General features: G+C 48.2%; 1 long non-coding RNA gene across 1 annotated transcript; it reads right to left on the minus strand.

The window, feature by feature from the left end:
* Positions 1-2,104: 2,104 nt before the first annotated feature.
* LOC120229562 lies at positions 2,105-3,682 on the minus strand. Its single transcript, XR_005527776.1, has 3 exons — positions 3,410-3,682; positions 3,019-3,096; positions 2,105-2,374 (listed from the first exon to the last, which is right to left on the minus strand). It is a non-coding gene; the product is annotated as an uncharacterized LOC120229562 (long non-coding RNA).
* Between the last annotated feature and the right edge of the window lie 19,356 nt (positions 3,683-23,038).

Genomic DNA, 23,038 nt, shown 5'->3' on the forward strand with positions numbered 1-23,038 from the left:
TCCCCAGTTGACCTCAGTGAAGTTAAGGAGTGAACAAGAAATTAACCTTTATTGTAACCCACTGAAACTTGGGGGCTGTTTATTACTGCAGCCTAACATAGACTTTGCCGAGCGACACGTAGATCTCAGGCCAGCACGACATCATCTTGTCAAACTCTCCGATCTCATCTCCAGCTACTCTCCTCTAGCTCTGTGTCCGTGCCCAGCTCACTCCCACATGCTGGCCTTTGTCCCTCGGTTCCCTTTGCTTGACAAGGTCATGTCTTCCCTGTTTGAATGAGCAAATGAATGAGAGCTTCTCCATCAGCAGCTGAAACGTAGCTTCTTCAGAGAGATCTTCCTAGGCAGCCTAATCTACACACTCTGTCCTACAAGTGTCACTTAGGGGAATCCCTTCCAACAGAATCATTAGACGTCTAGAAAAGAAAAGCACAGCACATTTTTGTTTTTTTAGTTTGGTCCTGGGCTTCCCTATGCTCTTGGTTTATCAATCTCTGAAATTATCTTGTTAATTTGTTCATTCTTTTATCTTTCCCACAAAAACGTGAATTGTATGAATGTGGATGAGTGTCCCCTGGTCAGTTCCCAGTCTCTGTCTGGAAAAGATAAACTGTGTGTGTGTGTGTGTGTGTGTGTGTGTCTGTGTGTCTGTGTCTGTGTCTGTGTCTGTGTCTGTGTCTGTGTGTGTTGAATGAATAAATAAGATAGACTCCAGGCAGCAAGGTTTAGCAGACCAGATCAAGTGTGCAGCTTTGCACAGGCTGTTTGTGGTCCCCAGGAGACAGTCTGAGCAGACACAAATCAGCTGTATGGGTTAGGGGGGGTGCAAATGGGTGAGTCACTGGCCTGTGATGGTTCTAGAACCCTGAGAATAGATGAGATCAACCAACATCTGAGGACAGAGAAGCCCATGTGCCTGACATCAGTTTTCCCAACTTCTGGTTTGGTCTTCTTGCTGGATGTGTCTTTGACCATCCTCCATTCTTGAGTTTGTCATCTTCCACCCACGTGTTGCTTCAAGTGCACCTATTATAAGCAGGAAACTGCTCATTTTTGTCAAAACTTGATCTAAGCCTTATTTTTAAATTTTTCAACATTTTTATTTATTATTGAGAGACAGAGAGAGGCAGAGCGTGAGCATGGGAGGGACAAACAGAAGGGGAGACCAGAATCGGAAGCAGGCTCCAGGCTCCGAGCTGTCAGCACAGAGCCCGACGCGGACCTCAAACTCCCAAACCTCAAGACGATGACCTGAGCTGAAGTCGGATGCTTAACCCACTGAGTCACTCAGGCGCCCCTAAGTCTTATTTTTTTAATTATAGTCTTCAAACAATTCTTTCTCACTCATTCTTGCCATGTGGATTCACACTTTCTCTTTGGGGACTCTTAGTTCTCTTCATTTTTTTTTTATCTTTTTGATAGCTTATGTATGCAATGTATATGTATTTTTTTCTTTCTCTTATATTTGAAAGACAAGACATTCTGTTCTTAATTCAATTAGCTTTTACTTTTAGGTTGACAGAGCTGTATTTGTACTCATCTTTCTTTATTTTCAGAGTAAAAAAAAAAAAACAACTGACGATAAACCCTGACTACAACCAACCCATGGAAACCATGGCCATTCCCCACTTTCATACCTTGATCTTTGTTAATATAATCTAAGGTTATAAACCCACAGTATTACGATAGCTTTGCTTATTTTCTAGAGAAATCTTTTGCAAAAGTTGATTAGAGCCTTTACTTGAGGATTGGCAATAGGATTCACAATAATCACTTGGGCCTCAATCCAACTCCATTAAGAGCACAGGGGACTTTCCTTCCTGTCTGTGGACATTTTCTGTTACCTTATATTCTGGGACTCTTGCAAATGTCCCCTCCTGCCCTGTGTCCCTGTGTCTCATTCTCTCTGTACCTTGAGCTTCGATCTCTCTATGTCTCTCTTTCTCTGTCTCGAGGTCTGTATCCCTCTGTGTGGCTCTCTGTCTCTTTCTATCCCTCTGTCTCTTTTCTCTGTGTGTGTCTCTTTGTCTCTCTCTGTCTCTGTCTCTCTCTTTCTGTCTCTCTCAGCTTCTGTCTGTCCGCCTCTGTCTGTATGTCTCCGTCTCTGGGTCTGTGTCACTCTCTATCTCTGCATCTGTCTCTCTGTCTCTGTCTCCATCTCTCCCCCTTCCCTTCCAGCCCTAACTGCGCTTCTGTTGTGTAGCACGTGCTCCCTCTCGTGGTGGAACTGAGCATCTTCACCGTGACAGCAGAGTCCCTCCGGCTCAGGGCTGATCCTTGTGAGGATATGGGCTCCTCCTCTTTGTTCCCCTCCCCTGCCCAGGTACGCTCTCTGCACCCTCCACTCTTGCAGATCCTCAGGAACTGAAACACGCTGGAAAATGTCAAGATCAAGAAACGTGTTAGGACAGAGCTTTACAAGGAATGAGTTGTGAGTTACATACTTAAGCATCTATCTGTGCACTTAAAACTCTATTTAAATTTTTCATTACCTTCTCTGCACTAATTATAACATACCTTTGCAGGCATATTACACGTGACTTTGAACTAGGATATCTTACACTGTCAAGTGATTTAGGTAATCTTCATAATCTTGTTAAAAATAACCATAATTTATGACATCTGTTCCAACATATAAAAGCTGAGCACTCCATTAGAAGGTCGCTGTTTCACTTACTGCATATTAAACCCAAGATGAGAACAATTTCTTTGTATTGCGTATAAAATTTTAAGACATTTCCTGGAACTGACTGTCTGAAGGTGCTGGAGGCGGGCATGGCCAAGTGCATCGATCTCACACCCTTGACCGCGATCCTACTGGTGGTCGGAAAGAGCAGAACTTTAGGTGAAAAGGCTCTATAGCCATTTGTCTCGCACACGTCTGTGAGGATGAAATCATTAAGACTGTGTCTTTCAAGATACTTGGCACCTGCCTTATGAAAAACACAAACCACATCACATTGAATCGTACTAAGGAAATACTAGTCTTAGAGGTGAAACCAAGGTCCCCAGACCCACCTTCTAATGAGGTGATTCCTTTGATAGCATCCCTGGCAGAGGGAAGACAGATTTCAGCCAAATCCATCAGGTTTGGGTCTGCAAGGAACATAAACGAGACTGTCTGGCTTACCAGTGTGGGCACCTGCGGGCTCCCTGTCCCAGGTCCACACTGGGGAGCAGGAGGGGGTGGGTTGGGCTGTTAGGGATCCGGGCCAGCCCTCCGAGGGCCCCCAGGTGTGGGCCGCCCATCCATCCAGGCCCGTCTTCCCAGAACATATGCCAACAGCTAGCACAGGTGATGCCTCACAGACGTGAAGCTGTTCCCCGTCTTCTGTGGGTGACCAGCCTTGCTTGAGGCAGCTGGAGGCGCCACCAGCCTGAGGAACCGTGAGGCCGTGGGCTCACACACCCTTTCCCGCAATGCCGTGTTCGCCTTCACAACACTGTTCTTGCTGCGGCACAAATACCTCTTGGACCCCAGCCCAGGTTTCCCCTCCACCCGGCTCATCTGGCCGCCGCCCCCTTAACGATGGGCATCCACATGCTTGTGGCTCTTCTCAGTTCTGATGCTATATTATAAAGGGGGGTCCATGTCCAGACGGAGTGGGGGAGCAGGCAGCTGCAGCACCCCGTCGACTGTCCCTGCAGCTCACCCCGGCTTCCTCTAGCGGTTAGAAGACTTCAGCTCTGCCTGTGTTCTCAAACTGTTTTCTTTCTCCTACCCCGAAAGGTTGATGTCCTTCCCCTCAAGGTCTGTCTGACAAACGGATTTCCTGCCAACCATTACTACTGACTTCCCTGACGTCTTCCCCTCTGCCTTCTGACCAGCACCCCCCAGTCAGAACCTACAGCGAAAAGCCCTGAGGTCAGGTGCTTCAAGGGAGCTCTGCTCAAGCAGCCCAGGGACCCTAGTGGCCAATTTGTGTACCAACTGACCAGGTTCTTCCTGATAGTAAGGGTCGCTCGTCTCTCTCAGCACCATTCAGATGCCTAAATGGAAAGCAGAGTTTGTTGGGGGTATACTTGCTGGGGAGGCATCCACAAATGCCCCCTGTCTCCTTCTTCTAGAAAATTTCCAGTGATGAAAACCTCACTACCTGAGGGCCTCCCCATGGTTGGTTGGCTCTCGTTGGCACAGGCCTGGGAAACAGACTTCCAGTTCCACCACTTAGCAGGTCGTGATGTTGGGTACCTTTCTTACCTGCTCTGGCCTCAGTTGTCCTCTCTGGAAAATGGGAATAATAATAGTTCCCACCTCATAACATTGCTGTGAAACTTATATGGGATAAGACAATAAAGCACCTGCGTTGGAGGAGGTCATCAAGAGGACATGACCATCAGTTGACGAGCAAGCTGGACCCCGGCGATCGGAGTCACCCGGCCCCCCAGTCCCTGCAGTGTGTGTTCCATTTGCTTCCCCCACTCCCAGAAGCTTCTCCAAGAATCCAGCCTTAAGATTGTGATGTGTTGTTGAGACCATCTGGACAGTACATGCGACTGAATCCAATGAAGGTCTTCATGTGAGCTTTCAAGATACTGGTGGGCAGGTGCAGAGATCTACTATTCCTGCAGCACACAAGACAAGCCCCGTGTGCAAGGTTCCTTATTACCCTCACTGTCCACCAATCTAGAGGGGCTTGCATCTCTCCTCTCTCCGTGCCTTCCATGTTTGGGGCCAGTTCCAGAATTCCCCCCCAAGAATCCCCAAGGATGCCAACCAACAGTGGATGAGCTGGCCAGGAGACTGAAGACATGAGCCTTGGGAAAGAGGTGTCTCCTGGGGAAATCTTGAGTTGGCTGTCAGCCGCCACGTGGGGCTTGCAGGTCCCATGCTTGTGGACTGCCATGAGCGTGGGCATGTCCAGTGTCCACTGGCTGGCTCCATGCGCTTGTTGGGGCCACAGCACAGAGCACTCAGTGGCAGAGAAGAGCCACGATGGGCCGCATGGCATGCTGGGTGCTACCGTGGGCAGTGTCGCAGCTGCTCATGCTTAACTAGAGGCTGCAGCTCGAGTTGGAAGGTTGGAAGAAGAGCTGAGGTTGGAGAAGGGCGTGCAGTGCCCACTGCTCTGCTGGCTTCGGGGCTGGCAGACAAGGTGAGAGCAGGATAATAAGTTGGAGGCCATCCTGTGTCACGTGTGAAGTTGGGAGCATGCGAGCCGCCGGGGATTAAGGTCCGAGCACTGGTGAGAACGCCTGCTTGGGACGAGCAGGTGGAATCCTGGGGAAAATGGGCAGAGTGAAGAGGAAGGCGTTGTGGTGACAGACAGTGAAATAGATGACGTGCCCCGTACCGTCTGACCCCTAATATAAAGGGAATTTTTAAATAGCAATTATCCCCCCAAAACTCCTAGGAGAAAGCTCACTTTCTTTCTCTGTCCCTTGAGGTTTTTTTTTTTTTCATTTTTTTTTTAATGTTTTTATTTATTTCTAGGAGAGAGAGAGAGAGAGACAGCTTGAGCAGGGGAGGGTCAGAGAGAGAGGGAGTCACAGACTGAAACAGGCTCCAGGCTCTGAGCTGGCAGTCAGCACAGAGCCCGACGCGGGGCTCGAACCCACAAACCGCGAGATCATGACCTAAGCAAAAGTCGGACGCTTAACCGACTAAGCCACCCAGGCGCCCCTGTCCCTTGAGGTTTTTATTTTTACTTATTTATTTTCAACCATTATTTTATTTTATTATTCTTTTTTTTAAAGTTTAGGTTTTTGTTTTTGTTTTTTAAAGAGAGAGAAAGAGCACAAGCAGGGGAGAGGCAGAGAGACAGAGGGAGATGGAGGATCTGAACCAGGCTCTGACATCAGCACAGAGCCTGACGCGGGCCTCAAACTCACAAACAGTGAGATCATGACCTGAGCCAAGTTGGATGCTTAACTGACTGAGTCACCCAGGTTCCTCAAAGTTTTTATTTTTTAAGTTTTTAAAGTTTATTTATTTATTTTGAGAGAGAGCCAGCAGAGGAGGGGCAGAGAGGGAGAGAGGATCCCAAGCAGGCTGTGTGCTGTCAGGGCAGAACCAATATGGGGCTCGATCCCACAAGTCATGAGATCATGACATGAGCTGAACTCAAGAGTCAGAAGCTTAGCCGACTGAGCCACCCAGGTGCTTCCATCCCTTGAGGTTTTTAATCTCTCCAACACCAGAGAGCATAATGGGCACACATATCCTACAAGGTCAAACTCTGCAAATCTCTATCAGTGAATTCTGCCTCTGGGTTAGAGAAACCAAACCAGTGCCAAAGGGAAATGTCACCTGGGAACCAGTAAGCCAGCTGCCCTCATGGAAGGTGGTGACCATCAGACAAGGTAAACTTCCCACATAAGGAGACAGGAGGGACCATCCGAGAACCGCACTGAGTGGGCTCTGGACACTCTGCCCAAAGTGCTTTCAATAGCCTGAAGTGGCTGGTCAAAAAGCCAGGTGGCTTGTGGCAGATGACGGCAGACCACTGGGAACTGAAAAAGGTGCCCCCCCATCCACATGGCTATACCCAACATGGCCACCATCTTGGATGCCTTGGCCAAGATCCTAGGAGTGAACCATGCCGGGCTGGACTTAGCAAATGCCTTTTTCCATGTATGAGTTACTGGGCAGCATGTGCTCATTACTGTCAGAAGATCAATTTGCCTGCATGTGGGAAGCGCAGGCACGGACCTCTCAAGTGCTTCCCCAGGGTCACCTGCACAGCCCCACCATATGTCATGGGATGGTCGCCTAGGTCACTGTGCTTCCCTCACATCAGTGACAAGGGCCCATCATGCTGATGACATAATGTCAACATGTGCAGACCCCCTCTGGACCACACACCCTTCCGGCTTTGCTGGAGCATTGTGAGGAAGAGGATGGGTGTGAGCCCGCAGAAAAAATCCAAGGCCCAGGCACATCTGTGAAGCTTTTGGAAGTCGTCTGTTTGGGTAAGCCTCGTGACATCCCAGAAGCTGTGATTGATAAGGTACAAGTTTACCCAACCCCAAGCATGAGAAAGAGGTCAAGCTTTTGTAGGGATTTTGGGGTTTAGAAGACTTGTCTTCCCCACGTGGCATGATGCCTCTGTCCCTTCTATCACCTGAAAAAGGGTTTGCATGGGACTGAGGATCGGAGCAGCAAGGCGCCCTTGAGAAAGCAAAAGCCGCTAGTGAAGCGGGTTGGCGCTCTGGGCACCTCCCAAGTGGCGCTACCACTGGACCTGGATGTACCTGAGACGCTGTGGCAGAGACAACAAGAGGGGGCAGCGCCCTAGGATCCGGGTCCCAGCTCTGGGAGGGGCAGAAACCCGGTCTCCCCACAGAGCCACATGCTCCTGGTGGAGCACCTCAGGCAAGAAGAAACCACAGCGGCCGGTGGGCTGAACTCGGAGCTCTTCGGCATGACCTCTGCACCCGCCCACCAGAATCCTCAACACTGATGCAAAGGCCTTAACTCGGTTCAGTCACATGAGGCGTCCAGATGGTCCCAACAACCCATCCCTATCTTAAGGCTCTATCCTTTGAGAAGCTTCTGGAAGTGGGGAAAGCAGGTGGAATGCACGTTGCAAGGCCTGGGGGGCTGGGAGCCTCTGACTGCCTGGGTCCAGCTTGCGGGTCAAGTGGTTCTGAAGATGCCCCGGGCATCTGACCCTGCCCAGCAGTTTCCCTGTCGCCTCGCAAGCCAGACTGCCATCACCGGGGAAGGGAGAAACTGAGTACCCCATGTGGATGCCCTCATCCAATAGACCGTGACCAGGATCCCATGTCAAAGGTCATGGTGGACAGACTGGGCAATGACACATGACATTGAATGGAAATCCTAGCTCCACTCTCACCCGCAAGCAGCAGGGTGGATAGGAGGAAAGAATGGAGTAGTGAGGCAGCAGATTGAATTAGCAGCAGATGAAACTACCCTGGCCGGCTGGACTGAAGTACTGTCTCAGGCTTTAATATATTTGAATGATCAGTTACTAGAGCCTACTGCCCCCTATGGCGGACTGGGGACTCTAGGAGGGGCATCGAACACCATGAAAGTATGGAAGTCAGACAGCCACTGCCTCGACTCACTGCGGATCGGTGCGCTGTGCTGCTGAGAATCCCGTGCCCGGGAGACTTGTTAGCTACGAGCAGTGTGTGAGCCGACAATATAGCAGTTACTCAGACCACCATTATCTTCGTTGATATTTATCCCCAAAGTTCCTCTTTCTAGCCCGCAGTCATTACTTCCGCCCCTGTTGCCTGAGAGGCGCAGAGCCTGCATCCCTCACGTCTACATGTCAGGTGTGAGAAGGCAGATCCTAACATCTCCCAGGAGACTTCTAGTCCACCAAGAAGAACAGACGGTAACTCAACCTGAAGCGTTTCTCTGGGTTGCTGGTGATTGCGATCTGGGAGAAACAGAGAAGACCCAAATCCAAGGCGTGCAATGCATCGCAAGCCAGGAGTGCAGGCTTGCAAAGACAAAACCCACAGGGTTACGTGACTTGTTTTGAAATTCAGATAACACCCCGTTCAGAGAGGCTGGGTCCCTCCTGTGGAACCTTCAAGACCAAGAATCAACCAACTGTGTACTGGTTTCTCCCCACGGAGTGTGAACAGCTCAAGGGCAGGAACGATCTCCAGCACTTCCTCCCTGTGTCTAGGATAAACCATCAGTGCTTCCCGAATGAAGGAACCAGCCCTGATGCATGAGATGCGGCCCGAGAAATGCAGAGAAAGTGCCCACTCCCCTGATCTGGCAGTGAGGTCCTCCAGCAAGGAAGCCAGCACAGAACACTTGGGCTCACTGAGTGCACATATGCACTTCCTACTGCATACACGTAGAGAGAGGCAGGGGTCCTTCCGAAATGCTCATTGCTTGCCATTTTTCATTTGTTATCACAATAAGGGAAGAAAAATGTGCAACCGCACAGGAAACTGCAAGGCTGGTTTTTGTTTTTGTTTTTTATCTGCAAGCCTTAGCTGTAAGCACACTGGGTGGGTTGTAGGTTTCTTAGACTGTTCCTGAAGGGTCTCTTGAAGGGCTTGGAAAATACCACCTGTGATGTCAAGAAATCTATGTAGGCAAGACAGGTGACTGAGGGCAAGAACGGAATAAGACTCAAGGATGCAGACGTGTTAATGTGGAAAGATGTGTTTAACACATGCAGTGTCAGGGCGGGTGGACTACAGCCCCCCCCACACACACACACGGTCCCTCCCACTCACACACACTCACATCCAAGGTGTCCGGAAGCCGCTGCCATCTGATTGCCTGATGGTGAGAACTGGCTTTATAGCCTGTGAGGAGGGGACCTCATGGTGCACACTCATTAGAGGTCTCCTTCTCCCCTACTTTTGGCTTCTCACCCATGCAAAGAAACTCTCCACTCGTCCAGGGGAAGATAGCTAATAATTGGAAGAAAAAAAGGAAAAACCCCAAAAAAGATTTCTTTGGAGGCCTGTCCTAAAAGGACTTTGCAGGTGGATTTTACCAAGTCAGACCCCTTCGCTTAATGAGTCAGGCAGTGTGGTTTGGCACTCAGGATTCCAAAAACTCTAAAGATCTGTATGTCAAGAGGAAGGGGTGGGAATGAGAAAGAGGCTTTGGAATCAAAATGAAAATAAGAAAGGTTGTTCCCTCTTCCGCCTTAAAAAAAAAAAAACAAGAAAAAGTATTTTAAAAATTCATCATGTTTGGGGAAACTCACTAGAGTCCATATCTTTGCTTTACTAGAGAAAAGGGGGTGAGAAATGCAGAAAGACACTATAGAGATACCAGAAAATACAGAGAAACAAAAAAAACCCCAAATTGCATATGATGATTACAAATATAATTCATCATCACCCTTCAGAATGCTTTTTTAAGCATGTATTTTTGCTGAGACAGAGAGAGCACATGAGCAGGGGAGGCGCAGAGAAGGAGGGAGGCACAGAATCCGAAACAGGCTCTAGGCTCTGAGCGGTCAGCACAGAGCCCGACATGGGGCTTGTACCCACGAGCCGCGTGATCATGACCTGAGCCGAAGTCAGATGCTCAACCTACTGAGCCACCCAGGTGCCCCCTTCAGCATGTTTCTTGCCCGTGAAAATACTCAGACACTTTGGTTTATTAAAGAGCATAGGAAGAGTTCATGCCATTCCCAGATTTCTGGCCCAGCAGTAAAGTGCAACAATCTCACCTGTCGGTAAATCCAGACCTATTTGCTTGGGTTTTCACAGTGAAGCTTCTGATTCTTGTCGTAATTACCACATGGTTCTGTGTGTGTGTGTGTGTGTGTGTGTGTGTGTGTGTCTTAAAGATAGTGTGCAATCCTGATGGCACAATAGCACTTAATCCAAAATCAATCAGTTTAGCTTGAAAACATGGTATGCATTACAGATTCATTTATATTCTCAAATAGATTTCTGCTCACCCGTAAGCGGAGAGGAGTCTGCAGTCTGTGCGCACACACTCACAGGGAGGGGAAGCAGCCGGCCATGGTGGCTCTGCACGGTGGGGACAGAGCAGCCAGGGTGAACACATGACCCCTCTGGCTCCCCTCTGCCTCCAGGGTAATGGTCCCGTGTGTCCGAGGCTGCGTGGACTTGCTGGGGACAGTTGCTTCCAGGTAAGGACTCTCTGAGGAGGAGGGGGCTGGCTTCCCAAGCAGCATGTCAGAGCCAAATACCACATCCAGAGACCCCTATTCTGCAGAATGGCTGGAGGTCGTGGAGATTGCCCTCTGTTCATCGGTCATACCTCCATTCGTGACACTGTGCACGTGAGAGTGAGCAGGGGGGAATCTTCCACTCCAGGAGCCCACATGGGGGCTCTGAGCGGTCAGCACACAGCCTGACATGGGGCTGGTACCCACGAGCCGCGTGATTATGACCTAAGCCGAAGTCAGATGCTCAACCGACTGAGCCTGGGCGTGCCCCAGGTAAGCGATCACAGGAAGGAGAAGGGCCAGGTCTCTAGGGAGTCTTGAAGATTGACTCAGCCCCTTCCAGGAAGGTGACAACCAGAAAGCAGAGGAAAGGGACTTCCCTTTCTATTCAAGCGAGTCCACACTCCTCTTCCCAGATTAGAAGACCCTCCCACCCAGTCTCCTCCATCCTGTTCTCTCTCCCTCAGCCACACGCCTTGCAGGACACTCTCTGATCTGCTGCCCTCCTGCCCAGTGGGACAGCCCAGTCTGCCCTTCTCATGACCATCCCTTCCACCCCATGCACCCCACCGCATGCCTTCTCTGTGACTTATGTGGCCATCGTGTGTTAGCACATAGTACAGGTTGCAAGGATACAATTATCTGCAGGTCCCCTTGTTTATCATGTCACACACACCCTTAAGAGTGAAACTCCACAATGGATCTTCAACATCTGGAACACTCTCTGGCATCCTGGAAAAGCTCGATCGATATTTCTTGAATGAGATTGCTGTACAGGGCTGAAGAGGGTTGAGTAAATAAAGGTGAAGGGGTACAGAACAGCCTAGAAAGTACAAAAGTGTGGTATGGATGACCCAATGGAAATAGGCGGGGAGGGAGGGAGCAGAGGACCGGGGTAGTACGGAGTCTGGTGGGACACCCTGAAAGGGCCACACTGACTTCGTTGGAACTTCCAGCCAACCACACAAGCAGCACCCCCCTCATATAGGGGGTGGACACCAGTTTCCAGAGCTATCTGGCCCTACTTGTCAAGCTCTGCCAACTGACTCTGATGGCATTGTGCTGACCTACCCCATCTACTATTTCCCCCTTGACGTGACTTCAGTGGAGGCATGGTCCCACATCCACTGCATGGGTGGTTATGGCGGCTCTGGCCCCTCCTGACTGCCCCCACCCCACCCACAGCTGCAGCCTCAGCCCTGGGGTCTGAATCTCCTTTCTTTACCCTTATCCTTGTACGCCAGACATGATGCCCAGAGCATCACCTCACAGACCACCATGAAAAGCACACGTTGTAAGAAAGAACAGAAAGTCTGGGGAAGCATCTGCCTTCCTCTCTAGCTCTACTTCACTCCTTAAGACGAAGCTTTGGGGGACGGTGTGACTCTGCAGGTTTTCATCACAAGGACCCAAGTGTTCTTGCTATTTTATTTTATTTTATTTTATTTTATTTTTTAAATATTTTAATGTTTATTTATTTTTGAGTGGGGGGGGAGAGAGAGAGAGAGAGAATGTGAGCGGGAGAGGGGCACATAGAGAGACAGAATTTGAAGCAGGCTCCAGGCTCTGAACTGCCAGCACAGAACCTGATGCGGGACCCAAACTCACGAACTGGGAGATCATGACCCGAGCGGAAGTCAGGCACTTAACCAACTGAGCTACCCAGGCGCCCCATTCTTGCTTTATTTTAAAAGGTTGACCCTCAAAGGCTCTCTTTGGATTAGGCTTCTATGAAAAACTCTTCTCCACTAGGAGGTAACAAAGAGACATCTTCCTTTCTTTCTAAGAAAAAAAAAATCTGCAAAGTGTTATGCTATGAATGAGTCCTTAAATAGTCTCTGACATCTGTTTTCCTCCATCACATATTTCTTGCCTGGGAATTCTTACGTGTTTTCAAGTGTGATATCTTGGCATTGTGAACATCATCACTTGAAAGCTCTGTATTATGATCTGGGAAACCACTGATTGATTTGAAAATAATGGTGCATGGTGCTTGGTGAACCCGAAAACCAATGTGGGGGTATAATAGGAAACTGGATCACGCCCTGATAGGTTTGCATTTGTCACTGATGGTCATGTGTGACTGGTTCAGTCCATTTGAGAAATAGAAGACTCCATTAGGTGAATGTCACTGGTATGCTTTGTGACAAAAGCACTTTTTGAATCTCTATTATTACATCTCTCTCTGACCACTGAGGGGTGAGTATATTCAATGCTCATGGTTGTGACAGAAAGGATCTGTCTTTAGGATGTTTGCCATTATTTAAAGCAGTCACTTGACTTGGGAAAAATCTAACAGTGCCTGAAATATTACTATAAAGAAAACAAAAGCCTAGTTCCTTTAACTGTAGGACACTTAAAATCTATCTCACCTTATGGAATCCTGGAATAAATCATCTAAAAGGCAATGAGTGTAAGTTCAGATTCTAGATTTTAAATCATGATTAAAAGGAAGTCACAGATCTCCATACTAATTTAGCACTTGTCATGTGCCACATGATTCCTACAACAGGCCTAATTGTCACAGAAACTGAGAACAGAGCACCCTCTTTATTGGCTTGGGAGAGGACATGTGTTCTCTCAGCCAATGTTCTGGTGAGAAATGTAAGACTACATGGCCCCAGCCTGTGCCCTCTCCACAGGCCTGCACAGCCCTCCCGGGGATGGTGCATCAAGAATCAATGGCAGGGTTGGTCAAGGAGCTCATGGCCGAGTCTCGTAGGGCTGAGTATTATTTTGAAGAGGAGTACTTCAGTTTTACTTCAGAGTACTTCAGCCATGTTTGACTTCTACTCATATTAACAGTACCTGCTTAATCAGGAAATCGAGATTTCCTAGGTTCAGACCCAAGCTCCAGCGCTCACTGGCTGTGGACAACATGTGGGCCATTTACCTCCTTAAGACTCAGTTTCTCCACCTGTAGAATGGGAATGCTCATAGTTGTTCTGTGTACCTTTAATTCAAGTACAGTATGTTATGTAATGTCTGCACATAGCCATCAGTTAACTAAAATTAGCCTAATTCTGCTTAATAATTATTGTTAGGGATTCAGGAAGGCACTAGATATGATCACTTCTCTGATCAAAGCCCTCCAGTGGCTTTCCATCTCACTCAGACTAAAAGCCAAAGTCTTGAAAAAATCACCAGTAAGGTTGCTACCTGATCTGGTGCCTGTTGGGTCTCATTTCCTGCTATGCATACCTTCACTCACCTCCTCTACCCATATGACCTGCTCTAGTGTCCTTGGACATGTGTACTCACCTCAGGGCCTTTGCACTTGCTGCTCCTTCTTTCTGGAATGTTCTTTTGCATATCACCAGCGGGCTTGCATCCTCATCACCTCCAAGTCTTTCCTCAAAGGCCATCTTCTCTGTGAATCTTTTCTTGATGGTACTATTTAAAACTATAATATCTTAACATCTTGTCTCTCTCTCCTAGCTTTTTTTCCCCACAGAAAGTTTCACTGTCTGCCATATTCCACAGTAACAGGAGACCACAGACTGCTGCCCCATGCTCTTGAGAGTTGGCTTTCGTGTGAGGGTTGCAGAGTGTGTTAGTTTTATAGTGCTGTGTAAAAAAAAAATTGCCCCTAAAACTTTGTAGCTTAAAACAATACACATTTATCATTTCCCAGTTCCCATGGCTCAAGACTTTGGAGTCTCCTTAGCTAGATGGTTCTGGGCTCAGAGTCTCTCCTGAGGCTTCACTCAAGGGCTTGGCCAGGTGTGTGGCCATCTTGAGGATTTGATCCTAAGATGACTCATTCACATAGCTCAGCCAACCACAGTTCTTTGTTGGCCATTGGCAGGAGACCTCAGTTCCTCATCCCGTGGGCCTCTCTGTAGAGCTGCTTGGGTTTCCTCCTAACATGGCGGTTGCCCATCTCCAAAGAGAATGATCCCAGATACACACAAAGGCAGAAGTTACAATGTCTTTTATGACCCAGCCTTGGAAAATCACATACCATCACTTCTGCCATAGTCTATTGGTTTACACAGACCAATTCCAGCAGAGTTTGGGAGAAGACTACACAACAATGAGACATTAAAAGTCAGGGATGATTGGAAGCCATCTTGGAGGTTGGCTTCTACAAGGTCATTCTTCTTAGATTCAAAACTCTACCTCTACAGGGGAAAGTGACTTGATCTTTCTAGATCTCTGGCTCTCATCCATTAAGTACTAGTACTAAAGCAGTATTTAATAGTGTGTCTGGGAGGATTAAATAAAATGTCATATTATTTCAGAAACATATCTGGAACATAGCAAGTGAGCAAAAAATAGCTATACTTTTTTGCTACAAGTTGCAAGCACAAAAGTATTTTGCAAGAATGACAAAATTAGATTGTTCTCTAGAAAGCTCACTCTGGCTACAGAATTGAGAATGGATTGGAGGGCCCAACTTAAAGGAAGGGGACCTGGGAGAGAGTCTGGTGATATGGACCAAGATGGGGACATTCAAATAAATAGAAGTAGATCGATTTAAGAGCATTTTAGAATTCATCTTAATTTATAATATACATAGCATAAGCTATCAGTTCATGACATATCTGGAATTGGTCACTGATCCATTAACCTGGCTAAATGAAGTTAGACAACACAATTTACTTTCTTTAAAGGAAGTGCTTTCTCTTGTTCTTCTTTGCTGTAGGTTAGTCCCTATGAGGGAGGGGGGTAGAGTGTTTACCTTCCTGTGGAAGACTACATATCCCCACCCCAGGGTCGTTGGGCTTGGCCATGTGACTTGATCAATGGCATGTGGGACATGACATATGCATGCTTCTTTCCAGATCTCTAGATTGTTTTTCCTTCTGCCAAGAAATCAACATGAAGCTGTTCCCTTAGGCATTTCAGGAGGAAGATACTTGGAATAGAGCCATAGCTCTGCAGCCAACCAACATGTAACCAAATGAGAAATAAATCTTTGCAGTTACAAGTTCTACACTGTGAAGGATTGTTTGTTACACAGCATAACTAGTACTAGCTAAGTAATACAAGAAGGAACTCTTATTCCCCTAGCTTCCTATGAAAAAGCTTTCCCTCTACTATTCAGGGGAAACACACATAATCTCTCTCTCACGCGCGCGCGCGTGTGCACACACACACACACACACACTTTATATCTTCAATATCTAGTCTGAGTAATGAGCCTGGGGAAATTTGGAGACCCCTTAGGAATGTTCGCCATGGGATAAAGCCACCCCAAACAACCAAGGGCATTATGGGCTTTACTTTCTATGCAGAAAACAAACCAAACAGGGCTTGCTTCTGTCAGGCTCAATCAGAAATCTGCTCATGTCTGTTTCAGCTTTTCTGCCTCTGCTTGAAGAATTGGTTTACATAATAAGGTCTCGAGTTCTAGACTAAAAAAAAAAACAATGTTAAAGCTCTCCCATGTAGCTTTTTCAAAATCAATGCAATGTTCTGATTCTTTGTGTCTGCTCTCAGTCAGTTGAGTACCTGCAAAGAAGGTGGTGTGCTCATTATTAGCATTCTCCAATAATTTCCTGAAGAACAAATGCTCAGGTTTGATTCTTTCAAAAATTATCTTTTTGGTCTTCCCAAATTAGGGATCAAGATGTAAATGAATCTTTTCTGAGTGGCCCTCACCTCTCCTTACATCTGAAATCAGGCTGCAAATCGACTTGCTCAGAACGTCTTGACAAGCTTCAGTAAACCCTGCTGATCGCTGAGTATCACAATGAAGGACCTCATTTACTAGCTCAAAACACTGAGACATAGTGAAACAGCCTTTGGCAACTGAAGATATGAGTTTGGATCCTGTTCTTATAGGTGACCAGCTGTGTGGCCTGAGCACATGACTATCTCAGAACTTCAGTTTGCGCATTTGCAAGCCAGGGTGAGTAGTCTCTACATCCCTAGGGCGTTGCAAGTTTTGGACAAGATGGTGCTGTAAATACACTTGCACAAAGCTCAGTGTGCAACATTGTATCAAGGATGGGCCTGGTAGAATCAGGTAAAACTGGAGTAAACTGAGTCCTTCCCACTAGCGGTTTCACTGGAGGCATGGTACCCTGAGCCCAAGCTGCTCATCATGAAGCACGAATAATTATCTAATTTCATCAAGCATTTTATGTAAAGCCCAAAACATAAGTCGGTGCTTCCTGTTGAGTCTCTGACCCTCCCTTATGACCAGTGAGGCAGTAAAGTGAAGGATGTTTGCTGAAGTGATGGATGAAAGATTCACAGAATAAGATTAGATCGCTCTTTTAAAATGGACAATCAGGGGTGCCTGGGTGGCTTAGTCGGTTAAACGTCCAACTTTGGCTCAGGTCATGATCTCATGGTTCATGGGTTCGAGCCTCGCATCGGGCTCTGTGCTGGCAGCCAGCTCAGAGCCTGGAGGCTGCTTCAGATTCTGCACCTCCCTCTCTCTGACCCTCCCCTGCTCATGCTGTCTCTCTCTCTCTCTCTCAGAAAAAAAAAAAATTAAAAAATAAAAATGGACAGTCATGTAGACCAGGGTTGGCGCACAACAGCCCAAGGACCAAATCCAGCCTGGTGCCTGTTTTTCTAAATAAAGTTTTATTGGAACTCAGCCATGTTAATCTATTTACATATTGTTACTGGCTGCTTTCCTGCTACAAAGGCGGAGTTGACTAGGTGCAAACAACACCATATGCTCCTCCAAGCCTAAAATATTTACTGTCTGGCCTTTTTGGGGAAAAGTCCACTGACCCCTGCTCTGGATAAGTGGGAAGGAGCATGTTGTAGGAGCAGGTATCGAGGGAAGTGAGGAGAAGAGCAGTCAGACCGAGGTACGGACAGGGACTGAAGTGGTACGGAAGAAAAGACAAGACAGGCGCAAGGGGCTCAGGGCACAGGAGTTTTTGAGGTCCAGAAGGATGAGGCAACTTGGGATTGCTAAATGGGGAGCCATTGTGGATTGCGGAACAGGGGAGAGATCACATTTTCCGTCAACTCAGTGCAATTATTAGAGGGGTTTAACAGAGATCATCTGTTTCTCAGTCTGATGGGGGGTTCATTTAGACATAAACACACAGAACAGATGGGAAGCTGGCAAAACAGTTGCTTGTTTGGAATGGGGTGTTGGCTTAAAGGGGGCAGCTGTGAGTTGTTTCCGTACTTAACTGGTGTGGGAGTTGTCTCCCCATAAAAGTGTAAGTGATTAAGTTGTTAGCCGCGAAACTCACAGTTGGCGAGAGCAGCTTCTGAATGTGTATATATCAAGATATGAATAGGTGTTCTACCAAAAATGAGCCTTCTCTGATCTGTCTCCTGAAATGCTGCAGGAAATCACCCAGAGTAAGCATGTTTTTGTTCCCGGGACGTCTCAGAGTCTGGAATGGACCAGGGTATATTTTGATTTTTCTAGAGGGGCGAGAGGATGCTGTTTTTCTCTAATTTATTTCATTCTGCATGTGTGTGTGTGTGTGTGTGTGTGTGTGTGTGTGTGTATGTGTGTGTAAAGCACTTATTGACAACCATCTTATGGAATGTGTTTGGTCTGAGAAGCATATTTTCAAAGAGCTGGTCAAGGCGCTCCCTGAAAAGCTCAGCCATCACATGGCTGGATGATTTGGGGGGCGCTATCTGTATCAAGACATTGACGTTTCTCCCTTATTGTTACACAGATTAGGGGATATCGTGTCTTCTACAGAGCTCTGCAGTCTTCCAGATAATTTATGTACATGTTGATTTCTACATTTGCTAGTGGATTCAGCGAGATTAGCAATTTAAATGGAAACGTTCTAAATGCCACAAATTGGCACCTGATTTGCATTCCTTGTCAATTACCTATGGCCCTAACTCACGGCCCTGAAGAGATTCTGGCTGTCACATGTGAGGTCACATGCTAGGAGGCCTGACACTATTTGGGGGATAAAAATGATCGATGGACATCTTAGTTAGTCTAACCTGAAGGTCACGAGACTTCTTGAGTGTAAAACAAAATTGGTGAGACGTCCTGCTGCGGCTGCTGTCATCAAACCCGAGATGGTCCTTCTAGGCAACTCCTGCATTAAGCAGCGTCCCCGTCATCTGCCGTCCTGTGTTATGGGGCTTACAGGCTCTGTCACCCTCTATTTTCTTCTCTGTCGTGTTGAATCACTCAGAGCTTGTCTGAAAGCCTTCCTGTCTTTGGATGCTGAGCCTTCCTTTCACCTCAGCTGTTAAGCAGAACCCACGTAATTTGAGTATTTATTTCTTCTACTGACATTGGACTCAGGAGGGCCCCGGCAAGCCCACCAGCACCGAGACATCTGGTAAACCAGGGTCCCGCTGTGCTGCTGTGCTCAGGGGCTCAAAATGCTGAGCGTGTGCAAGACTCACGCGCCCAACTGCAGAGGGAGGCCAAGGCCAACTAACTCCACCCTGATGGCGGCTCTGTTGTCTGGGTGAGGGGAGGACTGAAAACAGAGGAGGCCGCGGGTATTTCCAAGGGGGAGGGATCTTCTGTAGGCTCCTCAGAACATTCCCCTTGAGAGCAAGGTCAAAGGCGTCTGCACCCCAGCTGCTGTCGGCAGCCAGGCACCATCAGTCAGTACACCTGACTGTAGGCCATTGTGGAATCCCTCCGGTGAATTATCCCAGGCCCCCAGGGGCCACAACTTCGTGTAACATCCACAGTTTATCTGTTCATATTGGCAGAGCCAAGGAGAGGGGCTTGTTCTTGGATGAAGGTTTATGATGGGGAAACAAAAGTTAGGAACTAAGTTCTATGAGAATTGCTCAAATAGAGGAAGACGGCTCCAAAGGAGATGGAGGGGTATGGGGAGGGGGCAGAATGGAACCTTCCAGAGTGGGGGTGTTGCTGGGCACAAGCCGCGAGCTCGCCTCCCAGGTCCCCGCACCCGGTCCTGGCCGAAGCTGGCCGCCAGACAGCAGGCTCAGAACCCTGACACTGAGCAGTCTTCACTCTAGAATCTCTGCAGGGAGCCAGACACCGAGTCCTGCTGACACGAGAGACTTTCCTTGAACCCCACTACCTTCTCCCCGCTCCTCATCCGGATGTCCACCTCTCTTCTCCTCCGGGTTCCTGCTTCCTGCTCCCTGAGCTGAGACCCTCACACCTCATCAGCCTTTTTGTCTTTCAGCTCATGCACCTTGGCCTTGCCAGCCAGCGTAGTGCCCCAGGCTCATCAAAACCAGAGACCCCGTGGGCACACACGTCTGCCTCTCCAGCACATCTGCCTCTGGCTCTGTTTCTACTCAATTCCAGCCCAACGTCCTGCCCTGCCTCCTCTGAAGGAGGCTTTGCTTGGCTCACCTCGTGGCCTCTGTTTCCAGCTGGTCTCCCGTTGAACTTCCATCTTCACTGTCCTCCCAGACCCAGAGGCCTAGCGGGGTCCTCGGCCACCAGGGAAGCCAGACTAGGTCAATCTTCAGAGACTCAGAAGGGGCGTGTGCAGATGCCCACAGGTGGCTCCTTGGATGGTTTTAGCTGCATTCCAGAAAGATGAGGCTGCCAGACAGTGAGTCCCCGTAAGGATGAGATACTAACTGTGGTTTCCCACCCCCCTGTTGAGGACCGGCGACAAAGCAGTGTGACGGCTGGAGCTCCGCGTCACTGGAGCTGGATGAACAGATTTCACCCCCGCTTCTCCTTCTTACTGGCAGCCTGGCATCAGGCGACTTCTTATACGCTCCGTGTTCCCTTTTCTAGAAAACTGAAAAATAATATGCCGTCTGCATACTTCACAGACTTGTTATGGGGGTAAAATTAAATCCTATAACTGAACCGGAAAGCTTGCTATAAATGTTCATCACTTATTTAGAGAAAGAAATTGATGGAGCGTCTGGGGGGCTCAGTCGGTTGAGCTTCCAGCTCTTGGTTTTGGCTCAGGTCATGATCTCATGGCTTCATGGGTTCGAGCCCCACATCAGGTTCTGTGCTGGCAGTGCGGAACCTGCTTGGGACTCTCCTTCTCTCCTCTCTTTCCACATCTCCCCCACTCACACTGTCTGTATCTCTCTCTCAAAAAAATAAATAAACTTAAAAAAAAAGAGAGAGAGAGACAAATTGATGACAGTCATTAAGCAAAACTGATTATATTCAGCTTCCCCAGTGGCAGCATGAAGTCATGCCAAACAGTGGGTTTTCTGGTTCATAGAAGGTAGGGAAATTTAAAGGCTGTTGGGGACGCACAGCCCTGAGGTGATATGGGTGTCAGCGTGGGATGTGGCCATGGAGAGGGCCCAGGGGAGGCCCCAGGAAGTACCCACAACATCAGGCCATGCAGCCTGTCCAAGCCAACCTTGCCGGCGGTCTCTTCTGCTGCATAATGAAAGGAAAATGTGTAAGTGGCCTCTGCAGAGACCTCACTGCTGTTGGCCAACCAGTCAGTCTGTTCTGACTGAGCCAGAGAACAACAGAAGGGCAGGGGCCGCGGAGTGAAGGCTGGAAGGCGGGGAGCAGGCGCAGACAGGTGGCCATGCCCCGGGCTGGGGAAAGCTGCTGCAGACTTGCCCGGCTGCGCCACGAAACTGGCTCGGTCCTCCCGTGGAGAGCTTGCACGAGGCTGTGTGAGAGTCGGACTGGCGCTCTAGGTGGGTGTCTCGAGGCATCGTGAAGACTGTATCAAGGGTCCTGGGTGGGGGGGCATATGGGGGACTCAGTAGGTTAAGCCTCCAACTTTGGCTCAGGTTCAAGCCCTGTGCCAGGCTCTGTGCTGACAAGGTGGAGCCTAGAGGCTGTTTCGGATTCTGTGTCTCACCCTCTCTCTGCCCCTCCCCCGTTCATACTTGGTCTCCCTATCAAAAATAAATAAACATTAAAGACATTTTACAAAAAAGGGGTCCTAGAGGGCAGGACAGGGACAGGGACACTAGTTAGGAAGTTGTAGCAGTAACCCCAAGAAGAAGCAAGGACATGAACCAGAGAGTGGCAATGGAAGAAGAAGACCAAATGGACCAATTATGGGAATATTTAGAGGCCGATTGAGCAGAACTTAGGAGTTGATTGAATGTGGGAGATAAGGCAAAGGAGTGGCCAGAGAATGCTTTTCTGGTTTCTGGTTTAGGCATCAAACTGGTGAGGGGTAGGGTGTGATTGGTGGTGGAGGAAAGACAGAAGCTTTGGGTGAAGGTGACAAGTTCCATCTTGCACGGGCTGAGTTAGATACTTGTGGGCATCCAGGCTGAAGCGCGGAATAAGAAGTTACGCATACGGGGAAGAGTCTGAGCTCACGACACGCACGGCGGTCGTCCGCGTATACATCATCGTTAAAGTCAAGGGCGTGGACGGGATCTCCTAAGAAGAGCACATAGAATGAACAAAGCACAAGTCAAAAGGGGAATACTTTACGTACTTTTATTTTACTGAAACAAGTTTTCAACAATTTCAAAATATTCTGTATTAAAAAAATTTTTTTTGAATTTATTTACTTATTTTGAGAGACAAAAAGAGTGAGCAGGGTAGGAGCAGAGAGAGAGGGAGATAGAGAATCCCAAGCGGGCTCCACACTGGCAGCACAGAGCCTGACGCAGGACTTGAACTCACGAACCGTGAGATTGTGACCTGAGCCAAAACCAAGAGTCACATGCTTAATCAGTTGAGCCACCCAGGTGCTCCCCCAAAATATTCTGTATTTATAAAAGTCACCTGTATTTTTAAAGGCCAAGAATATAAACCAAGAGGTGTTTGGGTCCAACCATCAGTCAAGTTCTTGTTTTCCTGACACCCTAATCCTAGCACTTCTTGTGGCTGTCTTCCCCCTGGAAGGGCTGTAAGTATCAATAGTCTCATATCTTTTCTGTCCCCATCACCTCTCCAAGCAGTTTGCTGGCTCACCAGTCTTCACCAGCTTAGCCTCTAAGGGACCCACCTTTTGTCCCTGTATTACTTTCCAAGGACAGCCATAGCAAGATATCACAAACCAGGTGGCTTAAAACAATAGAAATCCATCGTCTCACAGTTCTGGAGGCTAGGAGTCCGAAAACGAGGTGCTTTCCGGGCTGTGCTCCCTCTGGGAAGGATCCTCCCTTGCTGCTTACAATTTTCTGGTGGTTCAGGCAATTTCCGTGCTCCTTGGCTTGTAGACCCATCCCTCCAGTCTCTACCTTCATTTCCACATGGCCGTCTACTTGGTGTGTCTCTGCGTTCACATTTCCTTCTCCTTAAAAAGATTCCATTCACTGGATGAAAGCCCATCCACTCTAATCCAGGATGACCTCATCCCAAACAAATTACCTCTGCAAAAACCCTATTTCCAAGTAATGTAGCATCTACAGATTTTGGGGAGACACTGTCTAACCCAGTACAGATCCCAGGGTATCTTGACACTACCAGATCTTAGACTCCAGACTTCCCCTGGAATGCCTCAGAGAGGAACAGACAGATGACAGATGAGAAAGAGAGGAGTCCCAAATAGAAATAAATGAAAAGAGATAAAGGCAGAGCTGCCTTAATCTGTAATTAGCTTCTGGAAGTCAAAGAAGAACCAAGGAGCCTCGGGCGGACCGGTCCA

The sequence above is a fragment of the Hyaena hyaena genome, unplaced genomic scaffold (genome assembly GCF_003009895.1).
Source record: "Hyaena hyaena isolate Hyena2069 unplaced genomic scaffold, ASM300989v1 scaffold_31, whole genome shotgun sequence".
Lineage (NCBI taxonomy): Eukaryota > Metazoa > Chordata > Mammalia > Carnivora > Hyaenidae > Hyaena > Hyaena hyaena.